At 38.1% G+C, this 11,408-nt stretch overlaps 1 long non-coding RNA gene across 1 annotated transcript; it reads right to left on the reverse strand.

Annotated features, from left to right (window-relative positions):
• Positions 1-2,033: 2,033 nt before the first annotated feature.
• LOC138989196 (uncharacterized) lies at positions 2,034-5,830 on the reverse strand. Its single transcript, XR_011465450.1, has 3 exons — positions 5,472-5,830; positions 3,722-3,774; positions 2,034-3,197 (listed from the first exon to the last, which is right to left on the reverse strand). It is a non-coding gene; the product is annotated as an uncharacterized lncRNA (long non-coding RNA).
• Positions 5,831-11,408: the final 5,578 nt, after the last annotated feature.

Genomic DNA, 11,408 nt, shown 5'->3' on the forward strand with positions numbered 1-11,408 from the left:
TTAATTTTCGAAATAAACCACCTTTGGATTAGCTAGCGAATAATAATTCATTCCTCATTACATCTATAATGCTTTCATTTCGCTTGGAGTATGAAGAAATACTATATCCCATTTCCGCTTATTTTATCTAAATTGTATGTTTTCAGTAACAAATTTTACTCATTCAAAAATGAAAATAAATTAGCATTAATTTTCATATCCTTGAATCCTGGTATCAATTTATAAAGTCACGATTTATTAATCTATTTAAAATATTCTCTACTCAATTGAAAGGATATAAACGTATATCTTCTTCAGTGTGAACAACTCAAAAGATAAACAAATAAAAAGAACAATGGAAATGAACCCTAGGTGAACTGCAGACTGCACTAGATATTTTTTTATTTTAATTTTATTTTTTCACAAAGACAACTGCATGGGGATTTCTGGAGGCCAGAGTTTGTCTTTATAAGGAAATTGAACATTAAGGAAAAACAGATTTGACCTCAAGCTACACATGCATAGTTGGAACTTGGCGATTTCCCGTGATCTAATGAATCTAGGAGTAAACCAGGTACATGCATCCCCATCAAATGACATAGGTGCAGTCAGAATAGAAAAGGACTTCTTACTCTACAGCCTCAACCTTACGAGCATCAAGCTGAGTAAAACAATACATTTTCAGATTATAGATTTAATTGAAACACTTAACCGCAGATGGCAGGTACATCTATAACCACTAACACAATTGCTAATATTTTGTACCAAGCCTACACTGCTTCTCTAAAGCACACTTATTTTAATCACTGGAGTCATCAGAACTAAATCTGATCATTAGAATTTCAAAGCCACAATTCAGATTAGAGTTTACAAAAGCAGCTCTCTAATTGTTCAAGCACAATAACCACTGAAGTCTCAGGTTGGAAGTGACTTTAAATCTAAACTGACAGTCTTATTATTAGGAGCATTTTCTAAAATCAACTTATATACCATAACATCTTTGCTTTTCAATTTTAAATGCTTTAAGGATATACATTAAAAGCCAAACTTACTTCTATTAGTAAACCTTGTCTATGAGGGTTGTTTAACCTAAATGTTTATGGTAGTATTTATTAAATTTATGTGTATTAAATGCCTGGCATTGTACTAAGTGCACTCTAAGTGGTCACCACACAAACATACCTAGAGGAGGAGTCCTATTGTTACAATGAATGAAAGCAAGGCTTAACCTGCCCATGGTAACACAGCTACTAAATTGCATATTTGAGATTGAAAAACAAGCAGTCTAGCTCCAAAGCCCATAATCTTAACTGAAATAAATATTTATTGATAAAGATCTAAGGAACTCATCAGTCAGTTCAGTCGCTCAGTCGTATCTGACTCTTTGCGACCCCATGGATGGCAGCACACCAGACTTCTTTGTCCATCACCAACTCCTGGAGCTTTCTCAAACTGATGTCCATCCAGTTGGTGATGCTGACAACCATCTCATCTTAGGTCATCCTCTTCTCTTCCTGCCTTCAATCTTTCTCATCATCAGGGTCTTTTCCAAGGAGTCAGTTCTTCACATCAGATTGCCAAAATATTGGAGTTTCAGCTTCAGCATCAGTCCTTCCAATAAATATTCAGGATTGATTTCATTGAGGATTGGCTGGTTTGATCTCCTTGCAGTCCAAGGGACTCACAAGAGTCTTCTCCAACACCACAGTTCAAAAGCATCAATTCTTCAGCACTCAGTCTTCTTTATAGTCCAAATCTCACATCCATACATGACTACTGGAAAAACCATAGCTTTGGCTAGATGGACCTTTGTCAGCAAGGTAATGTCTCTGCTTTTTAATATGCTGTCTAGGTTGGTCATAGTTTTTCTTCCAAGGAGCAAGTGTCTTTTAATTTCATGGCTGCAGTCACCATTTGCAGTGATTTGGGAGCCAAAAAAAATAGTCTGTCACTGTTTCCATTGTTTCCCCATCTATTTGCTATGAAGTGATGGAACCAGATGCCATGATCTTAGTTTTTTGTTTTTTGGGTTTTTTTTAAATTTTATTTTATTTTTTAACTTTACAATATTGAATTGGTTTTGCCATATAGCAACATGAATCCGCCACAGGTATACACGTGTGAATGTTGAGTTTTAAGCCAACTTTTTTACTGTCTTCTTTCACTTTCATCGGGAGGCTCTTGATGAAAGAGCTGCCTGTTCAAATCAGCTGTTGAATGCCTCTAATGATTTTAATTTTTTATTTCAGGTATTGGATTTTTCAATTACAATAAGAAACTGAAAGGAAGAAAAAAATAAGGGGGAGGGCTTCTCATCCTACCATCCTCATAACATCCTGGCTTGACCAGCCAAGGCACCCACTATGGAACACCGCTCTGCTCTGTTTTGCTGGCCAGAGATAAGAACGTCCACAAGGCCTCTGCCTCTGCAGTGGAACACTCTTTTCAGGGGCTCCAGCAGTTCTGCTGATGGTAATGACCATTTTTCTTAAACTGTTGGCACAGGGGATTTCACATAGGCAGCATGAGTCAAAGACTATGAATATACTATTTACCGACACCTGTGAGACAATTTTAGGCACTCCCAGATACACCTGGAGAGATTATGAAGTAACACAGAGATGCAACATATTTTGAATATTAAATATTAATGTGACATTATGTATTATCACAGACTCTTTCCACCTTTTAAGTAAATTTCATTTTTTAGAGCAGTTATAGGTGGAATCAAAGCATTCAGTGGTATATTTCCTAAATTCATGTCTTCCTAAACTAAATACTATGCTTCTGATTGTTATAGGTTTTAATGCAGGGTATCTATACCCTTCTATTTAAATTTTCTTGTAAAATAGTTTATACTTTCTGGAGTAAAAAGCATCTTCTTTTGAGTAGTAACTATTTTGAGTGGTTCATCAACCTTTCCTTTATTTCTACCTTTACTTTCATTTCTGCTACCTTCTGCTTGGTTCACCACTGTTTTAGTGAAAAGTGGTGAAGAAACTGATTTACTTTGTGTAATATTTTTGCCAAAATAACACTGGAGTTGCCAAAGGAAAATAAAAATCCAATCAGAGAGAGAGAGAGAAAGCTTAACAAGCCCAAAACAAAGGCATCCATTTTCTTGCAAAGGCATCTGGTAATGGGTTGCTTCTAGTAATGGGTCCGTTTTCTCTTCAGGCACAGATTTCACCTTCTTTTCAGATGAAGCTTCAGTTTTGCTGTCATGAAACAAAAATGATGATTCTTATTGTAATTTGGTTGAAACAAACAGGGAAAGGGACTGTGTTTCAACCAACATTTTATTAGTTTCATTTTGATAATTATTACTGCCACTGTTCCCATGTTCAACGTTTGCTAAATAAATCTGACAGTCTTTAAAGACAGGTGTCAGGTCAGAGTGGGTTTGTGTCATGTGCCCCGATGCTGGGAAAGATTGAGGGCAGGAGAAAAAGAGGACAACATAGGATGAAATGGTTGGAAGGCATCATTGACTAGATGGCCATGAATTTGAGCAAACTCCAGGAGATAGTGAAGGACAGGTAAGCCTGGCATGCTGTAGTCCATGGGGTGCAAAGAGTCAGACACAACTGAGCGACTGAGCAGCAACGATTCACAATCCATCGTGAAGAGAAAGTTTAACACAGCTAACTTCTTGTTAGTCGCTTTCCCTTGGTATGCTTTATCTCAATAAATACAGTGTAAATGGGGATATTAGTTTTGGAATTTGAACTCTCTATCTTACCGTTTGGAGTAGTAGAATCAAATGCTGTCTTGGTCCATGTCCCAGCCTTTGGACTAATGAGAAAAGAGGTACCAGTTATCACTCTTACCATTTGATAGTCCTTGTGAAGGTTGAATCTCAGTGCCATTACCAAATCCAAAAAACTCTTGGCTCCTCCAGAAAGTCCAACCAAATCTTTAAAGCCTTTAAAAAGCCCTTCCATTGTCAGATTGAATTTTAACATTTCTACATTTTGCTTTTTCTTAATGACTCTATTCCTCAAGACTTCCTCACTGACCACAGAGAATGTGCCCACATCTTCTGGTTTGTAATCTTGATCCCAATTCCTATCTGCTTATTCCTTTTCTGTGATTCTTTTGGCAGATCCAAGGTCACCCTAGAGGAGCTCGGGTCTAAGGTAGCTGCTGGTCTCCTGGAAGAGCATTTGGCTGCTCCCAGTTAATTTCTGGGGCTTGTCTTATGCCCCAAATTTTATGATTCTTAAGCCTAGCATCTAAAACACCATTTCCCCCAGGGGCCTCAGTGTGAGTAGGAGACCCTTCCACTTGGCTAAAGACAACTTTAGTAACAACGCCAAGCTCCAGGCTGCCACCTTGTAACTACGAGGGCATGTTATACTTTTTATTTATCAAATCTGGCAGCCCTACACTGGGGAGTGAGTATTCCAGGGACGGGATGAAAGACATAGTCAAGACTCAGCAAACCAACTTTATCCATAGGATCTAAGAGGATTGGCTTGTTTGTATGGAAATATAACCAAGATCCCTGCACGGGGGTGGTACATGGGGCTTAGTTTCTGTTGAAAGCCCCTAAATAAGGGGAAATCACCTGGGAGGGGGAAGTGTTTTCTATACCTGAACCAAGTATCCTGAAAGCAACTATGTTGAATCAGGATTACCTAAAAGTGGCAAAATTGTTTTCCCCTGAATAAAAATAAACACTCTTGGGAAAGATGAAGTTACAGTTCAGAAAATATGAATTTATGATTGTAGATTTTAACCTGTGACCATTGCTTCTTTGAGAAATCTTGCCAGTTCCAAGATATATTAGCAGGACTGCAGGTAGCCAGAGGGCAGGAGCAGTCACACCCCACACAGCGTGGGCGAGAGAGAGACTTTGCTTCTGCGGCAGTCACCACTACGGCAGGTCCCTGGATGCTCGCCCACTTCTTCCCCAGAGGATCCAGGAATACCCAACACTAAGTTCTCTGTGACAGTTTGCAACAAAAGCAAAGGGGTCTCAGAAACAAAGGGACTTCCATAGGCGTGAAGTTGTTTTAGATAAAGTACGGGAGAGGTGACAAGATCTGAGCTCTGATGGCTTCTCGGAAGGCAAGACAACCTTTGTGTCAGCGGATTCATAACTTAGAAAATGCCCAAATAAGGAATTAAATATTTTCTATTTAATTGACTTTCCTGAAAGGCAACACTTGTGTTTATAATTTATTTATTTTAAAAAAGTGGGTAAAGAATCTGCCTGCAATGCAGGAGTTGCAGGAGACACAGCTTTTATTCCTGGAACCGGAAGATCCCCTGGAGGAGGAACTGGCAATCCACTCCAGTATTCTTGCCTGAAAAATCCCGTGGATAGAGGAGCCTGAGAGGTTACAATTGGAAGGGTCACAGAGAGTCAGACACGACTGAGCAACAAAGCACAAATTTTCTTTTCAAAATAATATCCCTATTTTTAATAACAAAAACACAAATAGTCATAAAAGCTTATTTAAAAGAAAACAATAGCAATCTCTTACCTCACAGTTCTTCATCCAGATCCCTGCTGCTGCTGCTAAGTTGCTTCAGTCGTGTCCGACTCTGTGTGACCCCATAGACAGCAGCCCACCAGGCTCCCCCATCCCTGGGATTCTCCAGGCAAGAACACTGGAGTGGGTTGCCATTTCCCTCTCCAATGCACGAAAGGGAAAAGTGAAAGTGAAGTTGTTCAGTCGTGTCCGACTCTTAGTGACCCCATGGACTGCAGCCCACCAGGCTCCTTCATCCATGGGATTTTCCTAGTATCTAAAATTTACCTGAGATCTTTTCTTTGCCACTTACTACTATTCTGACTACAAGTTTATACCTTTTGTTATTCTACATTCATTCAAATGGGGTTTGTGGCCCATTTCCAGATAAATATGTACGTCTTCAATATGGAGTCTGGAAGTCTGAGTGTCTTTGTAATTCTTCATGGTGGAAAGCACAGTGAACTATCCCAAAGGACAAATTAGTAAACAAAACTGAATGTTACTGAGCACATAGAAGCAAACAGCTGCTCTGAAAAACAGAGACTGGGAAATTCCCATTGGTAAATCTGTTTTTAGTGATGACCAAATACCTGTGGTCTGGATCTGCTGCACATCAATGTTCTTGTAGCTCTTCAAGCCATGTGTAAACAGGCTCCGAAGTTATTTGGAGATCCACAAGAGAATCACAGTACACGTATGAAAGCGGTGGGGCAGCCAATGTTTCAGTGCCAGGTCTCTCTGCTTTACTAGGCGATAGAGTCAGTCACAAGGTCTTCCCTCTGTGTGCTTATGGAGAAAGTAATCTCTGACGTCCCTTTCTCTTCTTATGAGGACACAACTCTTGTGGATAGGGCCCCCTCTTTTGACCTCATTTATCCTTAAATACCACCTTAAAATACCAAGAGATGGCTCATACCTCCTTAAAGGGCTTATCTCCAAATATGGTCAAATTCGGGGTTAGAACTTCAACATATGAAAAGGGATGAGCCATAATAAACAAAAATCATCTAAGTAAATATCCAATGGTTACATGTTGTTCATACATCAAAGTGTATATTTACTGCTCAGAGGGTAAGTCTGGGAAGGTTGAAAGCAGGGAATTAAAGACACAAAGTTTTAGTTTTCCCTCAATTTCACTTGAAACTAAAAGCATGTCTGTAAATATGCTATTGCAAAGCAGGAGGAGAATCAGCTCTATAAATCAGGATATTACATTACAGTTAGTAAATCTCTCTTCTAAAAGGAGATATCCTTATCTGTTGTGATCTATTTTACAAAAATTCACTAAAAATAGATCAGAAAATTATTTGCTTCTGGAGACTATATAGTCTAGACAATCTCTACCCACAGATTAATTGCAACTCTGAGTGTACAGAAATTGAATAAAATGTTAACAGTAAGCCTGATTCCCTTAGGAATTTAGTATATTACTAAAAATTATGGAAATAGCTTTTCATAAATTATTCTAGAAAAGTTTAAAACTGAATTTCCATATGTCTTCCATATTTTTCAGAGAAAATATTGACAAACTTTGTGGAATCATAATTTCCTTTAAAGTCTAAATCAATTTACAACTGTATTTTCCTATTTGTGGTAGATTGTCACACTGATGAAAAGAATAAAAATAGCTATTATGCTGTTCTCTGTACTTATTAGTAATGGTGGAAGTTTTGTCACATGCAAAGCCCCAGATTTATCACTGTTTCAAGATACTTTTAAACAGAATTCAGTCTAGAAACATTATGGGAGAAATTTCTCTTTTGAAATTATGGAAAACAGTTATAAAATAATTATATCATTATAAAAATAAGAAACATGTGCCTCAAACGGAATCGTTCATAAGCAGAGAAAGGCAGTGAAAAGGGTGGCTGAGTTATCTGAAGGGTGTGTGGCAGGAACAGGGTTTAGTGATGTCTGTTGCTGATTTCCTAAGCAGAGAAGGGATCAGTCTCCACTAACAGACTCACTTAAAATAACCAGGAGAGATTCAGTTTATTTACAGTTTTGCAAGAGTCTGAACATCAGTATGTGATTTTTAATACATGGTAATATTTTGACGAATATAGTATTTTGTGAAATTTTGAACATTAACTTTGAAAAATAAGGGACTGACTGGGAAGCATGGTCTGTGAATTACTTCACACAGATGTTTCTTTCAGTCACTATTAGTCGCTTTTCCCTCTTTTATCATAAATACATAAGAGGGTCCTTCATGGAAGGAAGTTCTTGCGTGATTTCAGGAAAATTTTAAATTCAGTGCCTGTGGATCCACTCATTTAAGAGTCTGCATTGAGAGCATATGTGACGCCTTGTGCTTGGTGCTGGAACAGAGCGGGAAGGAGCCTACATTACCTTTGGCCCAGGAGTCCAGATCTGTGGGCACTTCAGAGTTAGACTTGTCCACTGAGACACACAAACTAGCTGTTTTTGATCTACTCGCATTCTAACTGCTCACTGCTGTCTTTTCACTGGTGTCTGTGCCAGAAAAGGTGCCTGAATCTCTCCCTGGTGATAATGGTACAGCAAGAATTCAGCTTAAATTTTCAAACAATCTTATTCCAGTGATATGTGTGTTTGTGCATATCTTGATTTCACATTCTAGTAAAAATCTGGCATATCATTTGACAGATTTTACAACTCCAAAGCAGACAAAATAAGCCAATATGAAGCCAACTAACCCTATTCCTGGATGTTTGTCTGCCCTACAAAGGGCACCATCTGTTCACACTATGCAACCGACCTGCCTAATCTGAGTAGCATCATAATATACGAGGCAGGGATTACAATAAAACCAGACTTGCCCCAGGTCTAGGTTCTCAGAACTTTCACACATCATAAGCTCTGTAAATGCAAGCCTCTTAACCTGTAAAATAGAACAATATGACTTCATCTTTTCCAAAAGGCTACTGTGAGAGGCAGATAAGAAGGTAACACAAATGTTAGACCTTATTTATTATTTTGCTCCCACTGGCTTTTAAAATCCAATCCATGATCTTTTTTCACTTTTAAGAACAATGATACTTAAACCAGTTCTCCTCCCTTCACCTGGATTCACTGTTCACGCTGAAGAGAAAGTACCTACAGCAGAATTCTTAAGAAGTTGGCCCTGATAACTTACCGTTTCCTCATTTTCCTCCTTTAAGCCAACTTCTTGGACCATCTTCTATATTGAAGAAACCTCGAGTCCTTATCCCAACCTACACTTACTCCTACATCTCTTTCAAATACACTTTCCCCAGGATATGACGTGAAATGACTGGAGACATATCACTTTTCAGACAACAAAACAAACGTTGGATTTTTTTGAATGGTCACAATTGCTGCACATTTGAGGTATGGATTTTATTATAGTCCCTGTGTCAGAAAATTATTTTTACACTTAATAAGAAGGGGGATTTTATAAGAAGTATAAAATCTGTTGTACAGCACAAGCTAGAAATACATTGGCCCACGTAAATAGCTACAAATATGAGATGTGGCTGGGTGTGGAAGAGTGAGTAGTGGGGATAAAGGGTAGAGGTTCTGTGTGGGAAGAAATCTCTTTTCTTATTTTTAACCTAAATTATTGTAACTTAGTAATTTTTTAAATTTATAAGCAGTCTGTCAATCTTATAAAGAATCTAAAAGCATTCTTGGTCATGATAAAAATAGAAAATCACATCTGGCCACCTCCATTGTGAAGTGAGGATAGTAGCCAAGAAAAGAGGATCCATGCCAGCCCCTGTGGGTCAGGAGACTCCAGAGAGCCTGACCACACAGATATGTACCTCCAGTGTCTGCTAGACAACTGAGGAAGACAAAATATTCAGGATTAGCATGATTTTTGCTTGAAGGTTCCAAGTGGAAGAGATAGACTACATAAAAAAATAATGGTGTTTTAAAAGTCACAGTTGACTTCAGAAATTCATAGCAGTCCCTATATTCAGAGCCTTTGCCAATATGTCAAGGCCGTGCTTTCATTAAGAGCACTTCAGAAACTCATTATTGACAGGATCAATTGATGTGGGCAATACAGTGAAGAGAGAAAGAGAATATGGAAAAGGTTGGTCTAGAAGAGACATATCTTTCTGTCCACATTCCGCTGGTGAGAGAGGCGGCCCTGGGAAATCTGGTTGCTGGTGAACAGCTGCTTTCCAGAGACAATTTCACAAGAAAGGGGAAGCACATGTTTGATGATTAGTCATCTCCGCCACAGCTAAATCTCTAGATTTAAAATGTTTGCGTAAACAACTAGTATAGAATTTTCAAACTGAATTGTGTGTGATCTTGAATAAAAACATTTCCTTGAGTGATTTTTATGATAAATGTAAAGTTAGTAATCTCATTTTAAATGGATGAATGGTAGGGCCCAGATTCTAATGTAATCTTTGATTACATTGCTAATCAAAGTAAGATTCTTAATGTAAGAATCTTAAATTAGGCATTAGGTGCGTCATGGACAGCTTCCCAGGTGGTGCAAGCGGTAAAGAACCTGTCTCCTAATGCAGGAGACGTAAGAGAGGCAGGTTGGATCCCTAGGTCAGGAAGATCTGGAGGAGGGCGTGGCAACCCACTCCAGTATTCTTGCCTGGAGAATCCCATGGACAGAAGAGCCTGGTGGGCTATAGTCCCTAAGGCCACAAAGAGTCGGACACGACTGAAGCGAATTAGCACCAAAGCACACGCCTTATGGACAGTTTTAGAGGAGGAGTTGTATTTGTGAGCTAGCTGAGACTGTGTCATCTTTGGTCTCGGCCAGGTTTTATCCTAAGTTGCTGATTCTCCTTTTGCGGCCAATGAGTTCTCATGACAGCCACCAATCTCGCTTGTCCAATATTTTTCTCTATTGAAAATTTCCTTATGCTACCTAGTGAGTGAAGATTACTGCTGCCTAAGAAAACAAGTCTCCCAGGAGATGAACAATCATAAGATGTACAGAAATCAGAGGAAGTTGGGAGGCAAGGTAGAATCCAGACAGTTTAAAATAGTACGCCAGGGTTTATATGCTTGGTTTTAGTTACTATTACCACTAATAACCATATCATCAAACCGCGTAAACCTAAAAACGTCGTATGGTAAAATCACTCAGTTTTCACTTAAATGACAAGTGGAGGAGTTTACGTGCACACTGAAAACCCACAAGTGCTGTGGGAGGAGTAAGTCAAAGGGTACATACTTATTTTCCTACGTGTCCTTTTTTTTGGCTAAATAAAATTTTTACTATAAAAATAATTTATATAAGGATTAGAAAAAAAGTCTTGTAACTTGCTCTCATGTTAGGGGAAGATTTGAATTTCAAAAAGGTAATGAGATAGTAGTAGTAGTCAAGGTTACAGAGGCCAGAGGATGGACATCTGAATGGGAGCAGGGCTGGCTGGCACTTCTACGTAAAGAAACACGTGTAGAACATCTCTCATATTTATGAGGAGTCATGATTATTACTGTTACAAAAGACACAGCATTTTGCTTACAGTATGAATTCAGTTTATGGGTCCTACTCTGAATGCAGAGGCATAAGCTATCAAACCACAATAGATTTACTGAGCTGATAAATGAGGGGAAAAAAGCTTGTTTTAAAATACTTAACCTTGATTCAGGATTTCAGATTATACTTCAGTAAAAACAATTATTTTAGCAAGAAACTTTTCCTTCAACATTCAGTAAGTATTTTGTAATACATATATATAAAGATTAACTTTAAATTTATTGTATATTTTTATTCTATCTAGGGATACATTTTGGCATCTATAAAAAAGATGTGAATTCAAATTTAAATATTTTGTTGCCAGGAATGTCAGTAACTTCACTGAATAAAAGAGGCTACCATAACTTTATTAAACCTTCAGTGTTTGGTAAATTCCAAATAAATCAGACTAAAAGCAGTGATCACATTTCAGCATTCTACCTTATGACAGTATAAAATATTCCACAAATCAAAATTTTGGATAAAGGATATTTTCTGATGAG

The sequence above is a fragment of the Bos mutus genome, chromosome 9, assembly GCF_027580195.1.
Source record: "Bos mutus isolate GX-2022 chromosome 9, NWIPB_WYAK_1.1, whole genome shotgun sequence".
NCBI lineage: Eukaryota > Metazoa > Chordata > Mammalia > Artiodactyla > Bovidae > Bos > Bos mutus.